We start from the raw sequence: 15,019 nt of genomic DNA, 5'->3' as shown, positions 1-15,019 counted from the left end.
ATGAGTGGCAATACGGTCTGTGACAATGAGCCACACCATAAAAAATGTAGTGATGTTCATTAATCCACCCACTGCAAGCGCCACCGATGGAGGAACAACTTCATCCAACAGGCTAGAAATAATCCCTACGTTGGCTTCCAAATCCTTAAAGAACCCCAACGTGTCCAATGTCTTTTGGTCATACTTCAGAGCTGTTTTGATTGCAGGAGAATAAATTCCAAATATATATGCACCCCCAACGAACGCCATTATTACAAAACATACAAACAGAACAAACCATCTGTTATTAACCACGAACTTTACAAAAGCTAGTGTTTCCTTCAACTCCATGATGACAGAAATATTTACAGAATAAGGAATTTAACATCTCAGAACCTCAAAACCATGAATGTAGATGAAGCTTTGAAGCTCCCAATAGCCCAATTTCTGTTGGAAATTTCTGGTAATTTCAAACAAATATTGAACAGAAGAAATACTCTGTTTGTGTGCCACAGGATCTTTAACACAGGGAAGCTTCAAAAAATTTCTGAGAACAGAGATTTTTCACACCCATAATAAACTTGTATTGATACATAAAAGGCCTGATACAATTTTCTTCCTCTTTCTCAGAGGGATTTACACAAGAACTTTCACCAAAACAAAATACTCTGTCTCTCTTTTACAAATGATTTTTACACTGCTGTGTAAAATCTTCATTCACATTTTACTGCTGAAAAAAAAAACTTTTACATTTACTGGTGTAAAAATCTTTTACACATACTACTGTAAAAACCAATTTTTACATATGCTGTAAGGTTTTCTTACATTACATTTACCAAAAAAAAATTACCCGCACCATACAATTCACCATTCACTATTGCTTCCCCTATTCTTCATTCGCTGCTGCGAGCCCTTTTCATCTCATTCATTACATATTACATTACACATACTTTCGCACTGCAGTGCTCTGTGTTTTTTTTTTTCATCCCCGTGTGTTTTTCCAAGTTACAAAGTCAACACATAAAAACATAACACATACTCTTCATATGTGATACCCAAAAAAAACGACTACCAAAAAGAAACATACATTATTACATGCCGTATGCAAAACTTTAAATATTTCACCTACACCTATGACAATTTATTAAATGCATTAATAACACAGCCTGCGGTAAGAGTAAAATTAACGTCTTGGCAGATTGAATGAGATCGAAGTGCGTTGACTTGATCGGACGCAATTTGCAAGCTCAAGTCACACAACTCAAACGAAGTTTAATGGCCGGGGAATGGGCGGTTTCATGGTTGTACACTGGACGCGTGTCAATTGATCGGGGTGTTCGGAGCCCTTCTTACGGATACCACTTTTGCCAATAGGTGGTGCGGGGAAGTCTGGGTGGTTTTGCCAAACCACGCTGCAATAAACGTGCGGTTGAAATTAATATTTCAACACTCCCCTTTAATTTCAACTGCTGGGTTATCAGTCATACCCAAACACTTCCTCAAAAATTCAAAACTTTTCTGATCCAATGGCTTTGTCAAAATGTCTGCAACCTGTTCCTGAGTCCTGCAATGTTGTAGAACAATTTCTCCATTGTTCACCAATTCTCTGATGTAGTGAAACCTTGTGTCGATGTGTTTCGTTCTCTTATGAAACACCGAATTCTTGGATAATGCAATAGCTGATCTATTGTCACAAAAAATCACCGTTGCTTTTGCCTGCTCTTGGCCTAAGCTCCTCAACATTCTTCTCATCCAAACTGCTTGACATGCTGCTGTTGTAGCTGCCACATATTCTGCCTCTGCTGTAGACAATGCTACAATGGACTGCTTCTTAGAAGCCCATGAAATGGCTCCTGAACCCATGTGAAAAACATAACCGGATGTGCTTTTCCGATCATCTACACTTCCAGCCCAATCACTATCAGTGTATCCAACTAAATCTGAATGTTCTGAGACATTATATAAAATTCCAAACATTTTGGTACCTTTGACATACCTCAGAATCCTTTTTGCTGCCTGCCAATGTGCTTCCTTTGGCCTCTCCATGAATCTGGAAATTAAACTAACAGCAAACATTATGTCAGGCCTAGTTGCAGTCAAATACATTAGGCTGCCAACTATACTCTTGTACAAACTAGGATCAAAGTCCTTGTTGTTGTCCTCTTTGCTGAGTTTTAATCCCATTATTGTGGGAGTGATTGCTGCCTTGCACTCTTGCATATGGAATCTTTCCAACACTTCATTTACATATTTTGCCTGTGAGATAAAAATTCCATTTTCATTTTGATCTACTTCTATTCCTAAGAAGTATCTCAACAAACCCATGTCAGTCATTTCAAATTCTTCTTTCATGACTGTTTTGAACTGTTCAATGAGGTAGTCATCATTACCTGTAAAAATAACATCATCAACATACAACACAACAATCAGAATTTTACCATCCTTTTCTTTGATGTAGACAGTGGGTTCTCCCTCACATTTGTCAAATCCATTCTCCAGTAGATAGGAATCTATCCTACTGTACCATGCTCTTGGCGCTTGCTTCAGCCCATAAAGAGCTTTCTTCAATCTGCACACTTTGTGCTCTTCACCTTTCTTCTCATAGCCTAGAGGTTGTTCAATGTAAACCTCTTCCATTAACACTCCATTTAGGAATGCTGACTTCACGTCCATTTGGTAAACTTTCCATTTTTTTTGTGCTGCTATGGACAGCACTACTCTCACGGTTTCCATTCTTGCAACCGGTGCGAAAGTCTCCTCATAATCTCTTCCATACTGCTGCTTGTATCCCTTGACAACCAGCCTTGCCTTGTGCCTTTCTATCTTGCCTTCAGCATTGCACTTGGTCTTGTAGACCCATTTAACTCCTATGACCTCTTTACCTTTTGGTAGCTCTACCAAATCCCATGTTTTGTTTCTCTCTATGGCATTTATCTCGTCATCCATAGCTTCTATCCATTTCTTATCCTTAATTGCATCTTCGAAATGAATAGGGTCATCAACATGACAATACAAGGCAAACAATGAATTCATTCCTTCATCATAAATATCACTTAAGTTTCTGAATTTCTTACCTCTTTCATTCGGTGTGCAAGTGCTTGAAGATGCACTTGAATTTCCTCCTTGTGGTGTGCTTGGAGAAGCACTTTCATTTATCCTCAAGGGTGTTCCTTGCTGTCCTTGTGTTGGCACTGCTGTTTGGGGATGTATTTCAGCCACCTCCTCATCATCTTCATCATGAGACAAACAGTTTTTAACATTCACTATTTTCTCTATGCTTCCATCCCAAGCTTCCTCTTCAATGAACTGAACATCTCTGCTGACAAAAAACTTCTTGGTGGATGGGATATACAACCTGTAAGCTTTGGATTCCTCACTGTATCCAATGAAAATACATTTCTCCCCTTTGTTGTCCAACTTCTTCCTTAGCTGATCTGGAATGTGTGCATAAGCCACACATCCAAAAATTTTCATGTGTGTGACTCCTTGCTTTCTCCCACTCCATGCTTCTTCCGGCACTTTATTCATCACTGCTTTTGTAGGACACCTATTCAAAATGTATACTGCACAGTGTACAGCTTCAGCCCAATAATCATTTGGCAAATGCTTTGCCTTCAACATGCTCCTCGCCATATCCATGATGGTCCTGTTCTTCCTTTCAGCAACTCCATTTTGCTGTGGGGTGTACCTAGCTGTGAATTGTTTGTGAATTCCATTTTCTCTACAAAACCATAGGAATTCCTTGGAGATATACTCACCTCCTCTGTCAGTTCTCAAAACTTTGACATGCAGCCCGCTTTGGTTTTCCACAAGTGCCTTGAAATTTCGAAATTTTTCAAACACTTCACTTTTGTTCTTAAGAAAATAGACCCAAGTTTTTCTGGTAAAATCATCAATGAATGTTAGAAAATATAGGCTGCCTGCAAGTGATGGAGTTTGCATCGGTCCACATAAATCTGAGTGGATAATCTCTAAGGGTGCTTTTGCCCTTATGCTTTTCCCTGATGGAAAACTTTCTCTGTGTTGTTTACCCAATATGCAACCTTCACAAAGGCTGTCCGGTTTCTCTATCAATGGTAATCCTCTTACCATCCCTTTTCTGCTCAATAAGTTAAGACCTCCAAAGTTGAGATGTCCAAATCTCAAGTGCCACAACCAATTTTCATCCTTTGGCACGCTTTGGAAAGCCTCTTGGGTAACTGCAGCAATTACATCTTTGTTTTTCAAATCTGCCCTGATTCTAAGAGGGAACATCCTGTTCCTTGTCATCTTCACTTCAGCAATGCATCGATTGCTGGGTGCTCTATCCATGATAGTGCACACATCATTCACAAAGAAAACATTGTACCCCTTATGGACAAGCTGTCCAATACTCAAGAGGTTACATCTCATTCCAGGGACATAGTAGACATCTGCTATGGTTTTCTTTTCACCTTTCTTTGTAAATATTTTGACTTCTCCTTTTCCCTTAACAGAAATTTTGCTATCAGTCCCAAGTGTGACTTCTGATTTCACACTCTGATCCAAGTTTGAAAGCAGGGCTATGTTTCCTGTCATATGGTTACTACAACCGGAATCTAAAAACCATATATCTTCACTGTTTGTTTCAGCCATGTTACAAGCTAAAAACACATTATCTTGACTGATGTTTTCTCTAGTGACATTTGCATTTGGTCTATTACTCATATCATGCTGCTTCTTCCTACATTCATTGGCATAATGCCCATATTTTTTACAATAATAACATTGGACATTGGATTTTTCATACCTTTGTCCTTGAGCATGATGTTGTCCTCTTTGTTGACTGCTACCTTGGCCTTGGTTCTGATTTGGATTGCTGCCCCTTCCTTGAGCATTTGTTGGACTGTTCCTTCCACCTCTGTTTTGGCTTCTGCCTCTTCCTCTCTTGTTTCCTCTGCCTTGACCTCTTCCTCTTCCAAAGGACATCTGGGTCTTGAAAGCTTGCTCTAGAGATGAGTTTTCATTTCTACTCAACCTCTGCTCATGTGTTACCAGTGATGCATGTAGCTCATCAACTGAAAAGTTTGAGAGATCCTTTGTCTCCTCTATGGTGGTGACAATCACATCAAACTTTGAGGGTAAAACCCTCAATATTTTCTCCACAATCCTCCTTTCTTCAAGAGTTTCTCCATGAGTCCTTATTTGTGTGACCAGACCAATCACATGTGTGAAGAATGAGTCAATGTTGTCTGACTCCTTCATGTTCAGATTCTCAAAATCTTTCCTCAGCAATTGTAGTTTTGCTGTCTTCACTTTCTCCATGCCTTGATAGGCTGTCTTGAGAGTTTGCCATATTTCTTTGGATGTCTTAGCTGCTGCTATCCTTGGAAACACACTCTGGTCCACTGCTTGATACAACAATACACGGGCTTTTGAATCCTTTTTCCTATTACTCTTCAATAGATCCTTCTCTCCCTGAGTTAATCTATTAAACTGATTTTCATCTGCTGGTTCTTCAAAACCATCCTCAACTAATTCCCATAAATCTTGAGAAGCAAACAGGGCAGTCATGGTTATTGCCCAATAGTCATAGTTTTTCCCATTAAACTGTGGGAGCTGGGTGTTAAACATACCCATGCTAGTGCTTGTGCTAGCCATTCCTTGCATTCTCAGATGTGCTTCTAAATCCTTGACTGTATATTTAAAACACTGATTGTTTCTTTAGTAGTAACACAAAAAAAACTTTGAGGAATACCTGGGTTCTTTTGCCTGAGACTTCACTTTGCTAGAGAGGATTTACTGCTGCAACAAAGGGACCTTCCTTCAGCTTCTTTACACCTTCAAAGAGCCTGGATACGCTCTGATACCATGTTGGAAATTTCTGGTAATTTCAAACAAATATTGAACAGAGGAAATACTCTGTTTGTGTGCCACAGGATCTTTAACACAGGGAAGCTTCAAAAAATTTCTGAGAACAGAGATTTTTCACACCCATAATAAACTTGTATTGATTCATAAAAGGCCTGATACAATTTTCTTCCTCTTTCTCAGAGGGATTTACACAAGAACTTTCACCAAAACAAAATACTCTGTCTCTCTTTTACAAATGATTTTTACACTGCTGTGTAAAATCTTCATTCACATTTTACTGCTGAAAAAAAAAACTTTTACATTTACTAGTGTAAAAATATTTTACACATACTGCTGTAAAAACCAATTTTTACATATGCTGTAAGGTTTTCTTACATTACATTTACCAAAAAAAATTTACCCGCACCATACAATTCACCATTCGCTATTGCTTCCCCTATTCTTCATTCGCTGCTGCGAGCCCTTTTCATCTCATTCATTACATATTACATTACACATACTTTCGCACTGCAGTGCTCTGTGTTTTTTTTTTTCATCCCCGTGTGTTTTTCCAAGTTACAAAGTCAACACATAAAAACATAACACATACTCTTCATATGTGATACCCAAAAAAAACGACTACCAAAAAGAAACATACATTATTACATGCCGTATGCAAAACTTTAAATATTTCACCTACACCTATGACAATTTATTAAATGCATTAATAACACAGCCTGCGGTAAGAGTAAAATTAACGTCTTGGCAGATTGAATGAGATCGAAGTGCGTTGACTTGATCGGACGCAATTCGCAAGCTCAAGTCACACAACTCAAACGAAGTTTAATGGCCGGGGAATGGGCGGTTTCATGGTTGTACACTGGACGTGTGTCAATTGATTGGGGTGTTCGGAGCCCTTCTTACGGATACCACTTTTGCCAATAGGTGGTGCGGGGAAGTCTGGGTGGTTTTGCCAAACCACGCTACAATAAACGTGCGGTTGAAATTAATATTTCAACAATTTCACTCAAATTAGGTTTTGCTGCTAATGGCTGGGCTAAAACCCTTATATATAGAATCTGTGAATCCTCAGAGGGCTTTGTTAGCAGGGAATCAAAAAAACATTGGCCATGGGGAAAGATACAATATTCAGTCTTAGCCAGATCTAGAACAAGAAACATGTTAATTCATCTCCTCCTCACCACTGAGATTCATGACAAAATTTTTGCCACCCTGTTAGAATGAGCGGCCTGGGAAACTGTACTACTTTAACAAAAATTTAGATAAAAAACCAACCACTCTGCCCAAGAAGTTCCAGATATTATTGAGACACACAAATTACTCACATCCACTGAAGTGAATCCAAGGGTAGCTCAAATCCGACGCATGTTCTCTATAGCAGTGAAATTTGCCCCAATTACACATATTGACCCTATGAACAGAATCCACATGTCTAAGTTCAACAGGCCTTGAAGAATTAAGTAATTTTCTCCTCGCAAAGGAGCCTTTATATATTTTGAATTCGATCAGAAAAAAATAGATTTAGCAGTCTCCAATTCTTTCACAAGGGAGCTGAGAATGCATTATGGGTAACATAATTCTAGTAGAGTTAATTAGTGTAAAACTGAAGGAAATTATTACAAATTTGCAGTATCAAATATAACAAACTTGCATTTATATCCCTTTCCACTCTTCTTTCTATCCCTTCAGACAAAGGGTTAAAGAAATTATAGGTTCTAGGCGATTCACATTCGATCATTGATTAGGCTTCAGAAAAGTCACAATGAATTGTGTCCAGAAAGAACTTCTATTGAAAGCAAACATTTAACATTTGTTAAGGTATTCTGGTGCGAGAGATAGTAACAAAGATCAAATAGTGAGAGAAAGTGGTACTATTTTCTAGCTCACAACCACATAAAATTTCAACTCATCGACCAAGGAACCACCTTGGATCCTTAATATCAAAAAGAAAATATGGGGGAGCATTTCGATGAGAAAAAATAGATTTAGCAGTCTCCAATTATTTCACAAGTGAACTGAGAATGAATTATGGGCAGCATAATTCCAGTGCATTAATTAGTTTAAAACTGAAGGATATTATTACAAATTTGTAGTATCGAGTGAGAGTTGCCCAAATACCTTTATATTTTGGCAACTTTTTTCTCTTGTTGGGCCCGAGTCCAAAATCATGTATTTTTCTTTTCAGAGATGTAAGGTTGGGAGGTAGGGAATGGGCTTGTGTTTCGTGCCTGATTTCTGGTATTGAAGGGGTCTCTCCATAGTCAACGACCATGCGAGATTTGATGTATTTTATGTACTTTATTTTATGATTAATGAATTGGAAGGTCCTACTCTTGCATTAGCAAAAAAAATGAGAGTTGCTCGAATACCACATATTGACCCTATGAACATAATCCACATGTCTAAGTTCTATGAACATAATCCACATGTCTAAGTTTAACAAGCCTTGAAGCCACAATTTTGTCCATATGACCTAATTGTGTTGTCTATCAATATCATATTTTTGGGTTTATTGGAATTTGGGAGTTACAACTGTCATCAAGTGCTCCATGTTTAAATTCAGTGTGATGAATACATCTACCTAATCTCTATACCATGTTATCTATGAGGCGACGTGACATGATTATTTTTTATTGGTAGTTTGACAATAAATTAGCGTGTCAGAATGAGCTTTGAACCCTTTCAATGTGTGAACCAATTCATCCTTACGAGTACCTTAGTAAAGTGATCACATTTTTTAGATTCACTTTGATATCTACCTCTGTTTGAATTCCAAATAGTTTTGTACCATGGGGTGAGTCCTAAACCTGGGTTATGACTATTCGTGTGATGACTACATCTACCTAATCTCTATACCATGTTATCTATCAGGCCACGAGACATGATTATTTTGTATTGGTAGTTTGACAATAAATTAGCGTGTCAGAATGAGCTTTGAACCCTTTCAACGTGTGAACCAATTCATCCTTAGGAGTACCTTGGTAAAGTGATCACATTTTTTAGATTCACTTTGATAGCTACCTCTGTTTGAATTCCAAATAGTTTTGTACCATGGGCTGAGTCCTAAACCCGGCTTATGACTATTTTGTATTGGTGGCTTTACAATAAACTAGAACCTATTAGGAATGTATTCAAGGATGAGTTCTAATTCGTGTGGTCATTTTTGGCAGTCATTTGCATTTTAGTGTACATTCCTACGGAACCCAATGATTGTACCAAAAGAGATTATCCGACATCCATGCTTCAAGAAAAATACTTTCACATGTGGTTTGAATTTGCAGCATTGGTTTTGTTTTAGTACAGGAAAGGATATTCTATGATTCGGTAGATTGTACCGAATCTGGCTAGAGGAGGATTCCTGAAGCCACAATGAATTGTCTGTGCTTGCAACAATTTCCCACTCCCTACTCAACTCTATGACGAGTATTCCCCCGTTCTCTATCTCTCCAATAGAGATGACATCTTATGAAGCTTTTACAAAATGTTTGTTTTGGTTTTAACAATGTTCAGTAAAGCTTCATTGTGGTTGGAATGAAAATTTTTAATAGGAAAAAAAAAATACAAGTTGGGGTTTGCAGGCACCGGGGCTCACCCAATGCCTAAGAGGAACCGACTCCAATCTGTCACTCCCTGTCTGGTGCACCCACTGCCTTTCCGAAACCGTCAGCGATATCTGGATCTATTGCGGCCTTGCCATCGGTGCTGAGGGTGACTCCATTAATTGTTCATTGCGCTACGAGCAATACCCATTCTTAATGGCTACTTCCCACCACACTGATACTTGGGGCCTCCACATGTTTGCGAATATTACGGCGAACGAATGTCTGCCGAATGAAGGTCTGTCGCACTCGATAAAATCAGTTCACTCTGTTACTGTTTCAAACAAAACCATGTTACCCAATTTGAAATACAGAATTCCATCAAGCATTTAACACTTTTCAATCGAAGCTTATTCAATGCCCCAAAGGATTATCTACTTTATTTCTTGTTAAAACGGGTCTACATATACAGGTCTATATAGCTCCCTATTACAAGGAGAATGATATGTTCGGAATCAGCCTGTCCTCGAAGAATTCATAAACATGAAAATACGTGTCCGGAAGGGTAAGTGTTTCCTCAGAGACTTCACCAGCTTTGTAAATAGCTCTGTAGATATGAGTAAAAGATGACCATTTCAAACTCTGAATGTAATCCTTAATGTTGTTGAGAATAAGTTGTGGCCTGACACTTTGGATTTTAACATTCTTAAATAATTATCACTATCTTTGAATTACTCAGGTGACTTAGAAAGTCAAGTCTTTAGTGCTGGGAAATGTAGTTCACAGAGCCATGAATTCATCTTCCGAAATTGAGCCATGACCAGTAGTGTCTCTGATAAAAAAATGAAATTATGATAAATAGGGATTGTGATAAATGGAGGATTACCCCAACTCCACTGTGACAGCTTATTTCACCTACAATTGAGTAAGTTGCATTTTCCTTTATACTGGTGACCTGATGCAAAACCTGTACCTTTGTTTTTGAGCCTTTTAGAGCAGGGACACAATCTTAAACCCAATGGAAAGGAACTTCAAATTATTTTCTACAATGATAACAACCAAAAGAAACCCAACCATCCAATGAGTAGAATCAAGGAGCTGGGATTGTTCCCATAAGATGTAGGGTAGATCTGAGTAAAACTAGCTCCACTTAGTCCTGCAAATCCCTTGAAAAGCCCCAACACCATGCAAATCCCTTGAGAAGCCCCAACACCATCGCACTGCTTTGAGGGAAGTTGTTCATTCTTGTTATCACAACTGCAGTGTTGGTGAAGGTCTGGGAATCGGATCCCATTGTTATGTACACAAATATCAGCCATTTTTAATGGGTGGCAATACGGTCTGTGACAGTGAGCCACACCATCAAAAATCCAGCGACGTTCATTAATCCACCCACTGCAAGCACCACCGAAGGAGGAACAACTTCGTCCAACGGGCCAGAAATAATCCCTACGTTGGCTCCAAAATCCTTAAAGAACCCTAACGTGTCCAGCGTCTTCTGGTCATACTTCAGAGCTGTTTTGATTGCAGGAGAATAAATGCCAAATATATATGCACCCCAACTGAACGCCATTATTACAAAACATACAAACAGAATAAATCATCTGCTATTAACCACGAACTTTACAAAAAATGTCAAATATATATGCACCCCAACTGAACGCCATTATTAGAAAACATACAAATAGAACAAACCATCTGCTATTAACGACGAACTTTACAAAAGCTAGTGTTTCCTTCAACTCCATGATGACATAAATATTTACAGAATAAGGGATTTAACACCTCAGAACCTTAGAACCATGAATGCAGATGAAGCTTTGAAACTCCCAATATCCCAATTTCACTCAAATCAGGTTTCGCTGCTAATGGCTGGACTAAAACCCTTATATATAGAATCTATGAATCCTCAGAGGGATTTATCAGCAGGGAATCAAAAAGAAATTGGCCATGGGAAAGATACAATATTCAGTCTTAGCCAGATCTAGATCTAGAACAGGAAACACCTCCTCACCATTGAGATTCATGACAAAAATTTTGCCATCGTGTTAGAATGAGCGGCCTGGGAAACTGTACTTCTTTAACAAAAATCCAGATAAAAGACCTGCAACCACTCTGCCCAAGAAGTTCCAAATACTATTAAGACACACAAATTACTCACATCCACTGAAGTGAATCGAAGGGCAGCGCCAATCTGACACATGTTGTCTATGGCAGTGAGAGTTTCATGTTGGAATATTCAAACATAAAAGAACAGAGAAAATGCTCTGTTTCTGCCACAGGATCTTTTGCACAGGGAAGTCAAAAAAATTTTTGAGCAGAGCATTACATACACCAACAAAACCTTTATATTCATTAATAAAAACCCTGATACATATTTCTTCCTCTTTCTTAGAGGGATTCACCAAAAAAAAATGCTCTGCCTCTTTTACAACTGATTTTTACACAGCAGTGTAAAAATCTTTTGTAAAAGAGAGGCAGAGTAATTTTTTTTGTGAAAGTTTTTGGTAAATCCCTCTGAGTGAAAGAGGATGAATGTTGCATCAGGCATTATGTTTTTAATGAATACAAATCATTTTGTGGATGTGTAATACTCTGTTCTCAGAATTTTATTTTTTTTAAGCTTCCCTGTGCAAAGATCCTGTGGAGAGAAAAACAGAGCATTGCCTCTGTGTTCAGTTTTATTTGTTTGTTTTTGGGATTTTACCAGAAAAATCCCCAACAGTGGTATCAGAGCTGGTCCAGGCTCTTTAAAAGTGATAAAGAAGATGAAGAAAGGAGTTCTTTTGCTGCAACTACTTCTCCAGCAGAGTGAAGTCTCAGGCAAAAGAACCCAGGTATTCCTCAAAGTTTTTTTTGTGTAGCTGTTGGAAACAGTCAGTTATTTTAAAAACACAGTCAAGTATTTTGAAGCATAGTTAAGAATGGCAAGGTCAAAGAAGAAAGTCTCCAATCCTCCTAAAAATGTGTCTCCCTCTTCTACTAAAATAGAAGACAATCTATTTGAAAGCATTCTATTTGAGGCTTCAAGGTTTAATGGAAATTTTGATATGTGGGAAATAAAAATGAGGACTGTCTTACAGTCTCAAGGGATTGAAATCTGGGAATCAGTGATTGATGATAGCAAGATGGATAGAGAATCCAAGGAGTACAATGCAAAAGCAACAAAGACAATCTTGGATGGACTGCCTGATTCTGTAAAGAAGAATCTAGGAAAATATTCATCAGCAAAGGAGATATGGGACAGACTTCATGACCTTCATGCAAAGGGAGCACTGACCATGACCATCAGTCAAGAAGAAAATTTTGAACCCATCATAGAAGCTGAAAGTGAGAAGATTGACCTCATCAAACTTTAAGTAAAAGAAAGGGATGAAGAGCTCGCCAAGCTTAAGAAGGAGCTTGATCAAAGCAAAAGGACGCATCATGAAGAAGTCATATCCATGACAAATCAATTGAATAAAGTAAAGAAGCAGGAAGATATCTTGTCAAATCAACTTGAACAAAGGCACAAGAGAGTGAACAAACTTGTAGAAGAGATTGGACAGTACAAGGTAGAGGTCTCCTCCCTTAAGTCTGAACTACAAGAAGCCAGGAAACAGGCACAAGAAGCTGAAAAGAGAATGGAGAGCAGTCAAGCAAAGAATGAAGAAATCTCCAAAATGAAGTCAGATATCATCTCCCTTAAGATAGTAGCAGCTGAAGCTACTCGTAGCAAGGAAGAAACTGAGGAACAACTTACAAAGAAGAATAATGAGTGTGAAAGATTGGAAGAAGAGATTGTCCTCCTCAGGAAAAAGGTTGAAGGGATGAACAAAATCATGAAGAGCTCTCAAGCCTTGGATGACATGCTCAGCTATCACAGATCTCCATCTGATAAATCAGGACTCGGGTATGTAGGTGAACCCTCAAGCAAGAATGAAAATGCTTTAAGCAAAGGAGATGTGAAGAAGGCAGAAAGAAATTGTGATGCTCCTAGTTCCAGCAAAGGCAAGGAGAAAGATCAAGGCTACAATAGAAGAAATCCTACTCCAAGTAGAAAACCAACTCCAAGAAGAAATATTGATAATGTCAAAGAGGCAAGAGGCAATGGTTATCATCAAAGGATCTCAAGGCAGAAAAGCTTCAGAAGTACATCAAAGAAACCTCCATCTCCCAGGTACCAAAGTTCATTTTTTGGTTATTGTTATTCTTGTTCAAACTTTGGTCATATGGCAAAAGACTGTAGAGCATTTCATAGAGATAGATGTTGTAGTCTCCGACAATCTCCAAGAAACAATTTTGCAAGAAGAAATCATGAATTCTTATTCATGAACAATGTTGAATGCTTCAAGTGTCATAACATTGGGCATATGGCACGTGATTGTAACTTAACATGGGCTCTTACACAAGCTAGACCCATGCAAAAGAAGAAAGTTACACAAGTATGGAGAAGGAAGGAAATACAGTCTGAAAGTCCCTTGAGCTCTCCAGTCGATCTAAGTTTCTTTTGAGAAAACTTTGCTGAAAGAAGACAATGCATACAGTTAGGGGGAGCCTGTAATTTTTTTTATCATTATTGCTGAACTATATTAACAGGCATGCAGCAGTATGCAGAAGTGGAAATGTTTTTGTTGTTGTGGAGGATGTATTGCAGCGCAGCAGAGCGCAAATGAAATTTTTTTTGTTGTTAATCCCTCTGAAATGTAATATGCAGCAACCTGAGCAGAGTAAATGAAACCAGAAGACTTTTACAGCAGTAAAAGTAAATTTTATTTTTTCACACAGCAGTGAAAAAGAGTTATGTAAATTCTGTTTTGTTGGGAGATTGAAATGCATTGAAATGCAGTGCGAATCTAATCAGGTTGTATGTAAGAAAATTTTATTTTACAGCAGTGAAAGTGATGAAAGGAAAGCTGATACGAATAGGCAGAAAAGCTTTGAATTTTTATGAAGTGTTTGGGTATGTCTAAACGCCCAGCAGTTGAAATTAAGGGGGAGTGTTGGAATAGAAATCAGCGTGGACGCGGACGTGGACAGCGACGGCACAGTCAGTTGCTGACTCAGCCAGCATGCAGCAAGAAAACAGCTCCGTAAAACCACTGCCTCATATCGCACCGCCTTTTGCCAAAGGTTGTTTTTCCCTGGAGGCCTCCGACACAATCAGCTCCAGCCACGCGTCCACTGTACGAACCTTAAACCACCAATTCCCCGGACATTAAACGTCGTTTGGCTTGTGTGAGCTTGGTGTGCGAATTGCGTCCGATCAGGTCAACGGACATAGATCTCATACAACCTGCCAGAACGTTATTTTTGATTTTACCGCTGGCTTTCATTTAATGCATTTAATGGTTTGTCATAGTCTTAGGTAAAGTTTTTAATGTTTTACGACATGTAATGTTTTTGGTTAACCCATATGGAGTGTATGCGTTGACCTGTTGTATTGCATTGCACACGGGGATGAAAAAAAGGCAGAGCACAGTGCGAATGGGTTTTTATTGGACATGGAATGAAAAGAAATTGGGTTCGCAGCAGCGAATAGAAATCAGGGGAGATGCACAGCAGTGCATAAGATATGCATTTGTATTTGTAATGGTTTGTGTGTGTTGACTTTGGATGATATAGCACACGGGATGAAGAAAAGAGCTCGCGGCAGCGAATGAAGAACAAAGGAAATTTTGAAATGAAGA

Source organism: Pinus tabuliformis, chromosome 4_2 (assembly GCF_031772625.1).
Source record: "Pinus tabuliformis cultivar Carrire ecotype Pingquan chromosome 4_2, CPIR1, whole genome shotgun sequence".
NCBI classification, from domain to species: domain Eukaryota; kingdom Viridiplantae; phylum Streptophyta; class Pinopsida; order Pinales; family Pinaceae; genus Pinus; species Pinus tabuliformis.
The sequence above is the reverse complement of the archived record's forward strand: the minus strand, read 5'-3'. Positions refer to the sequence as shown.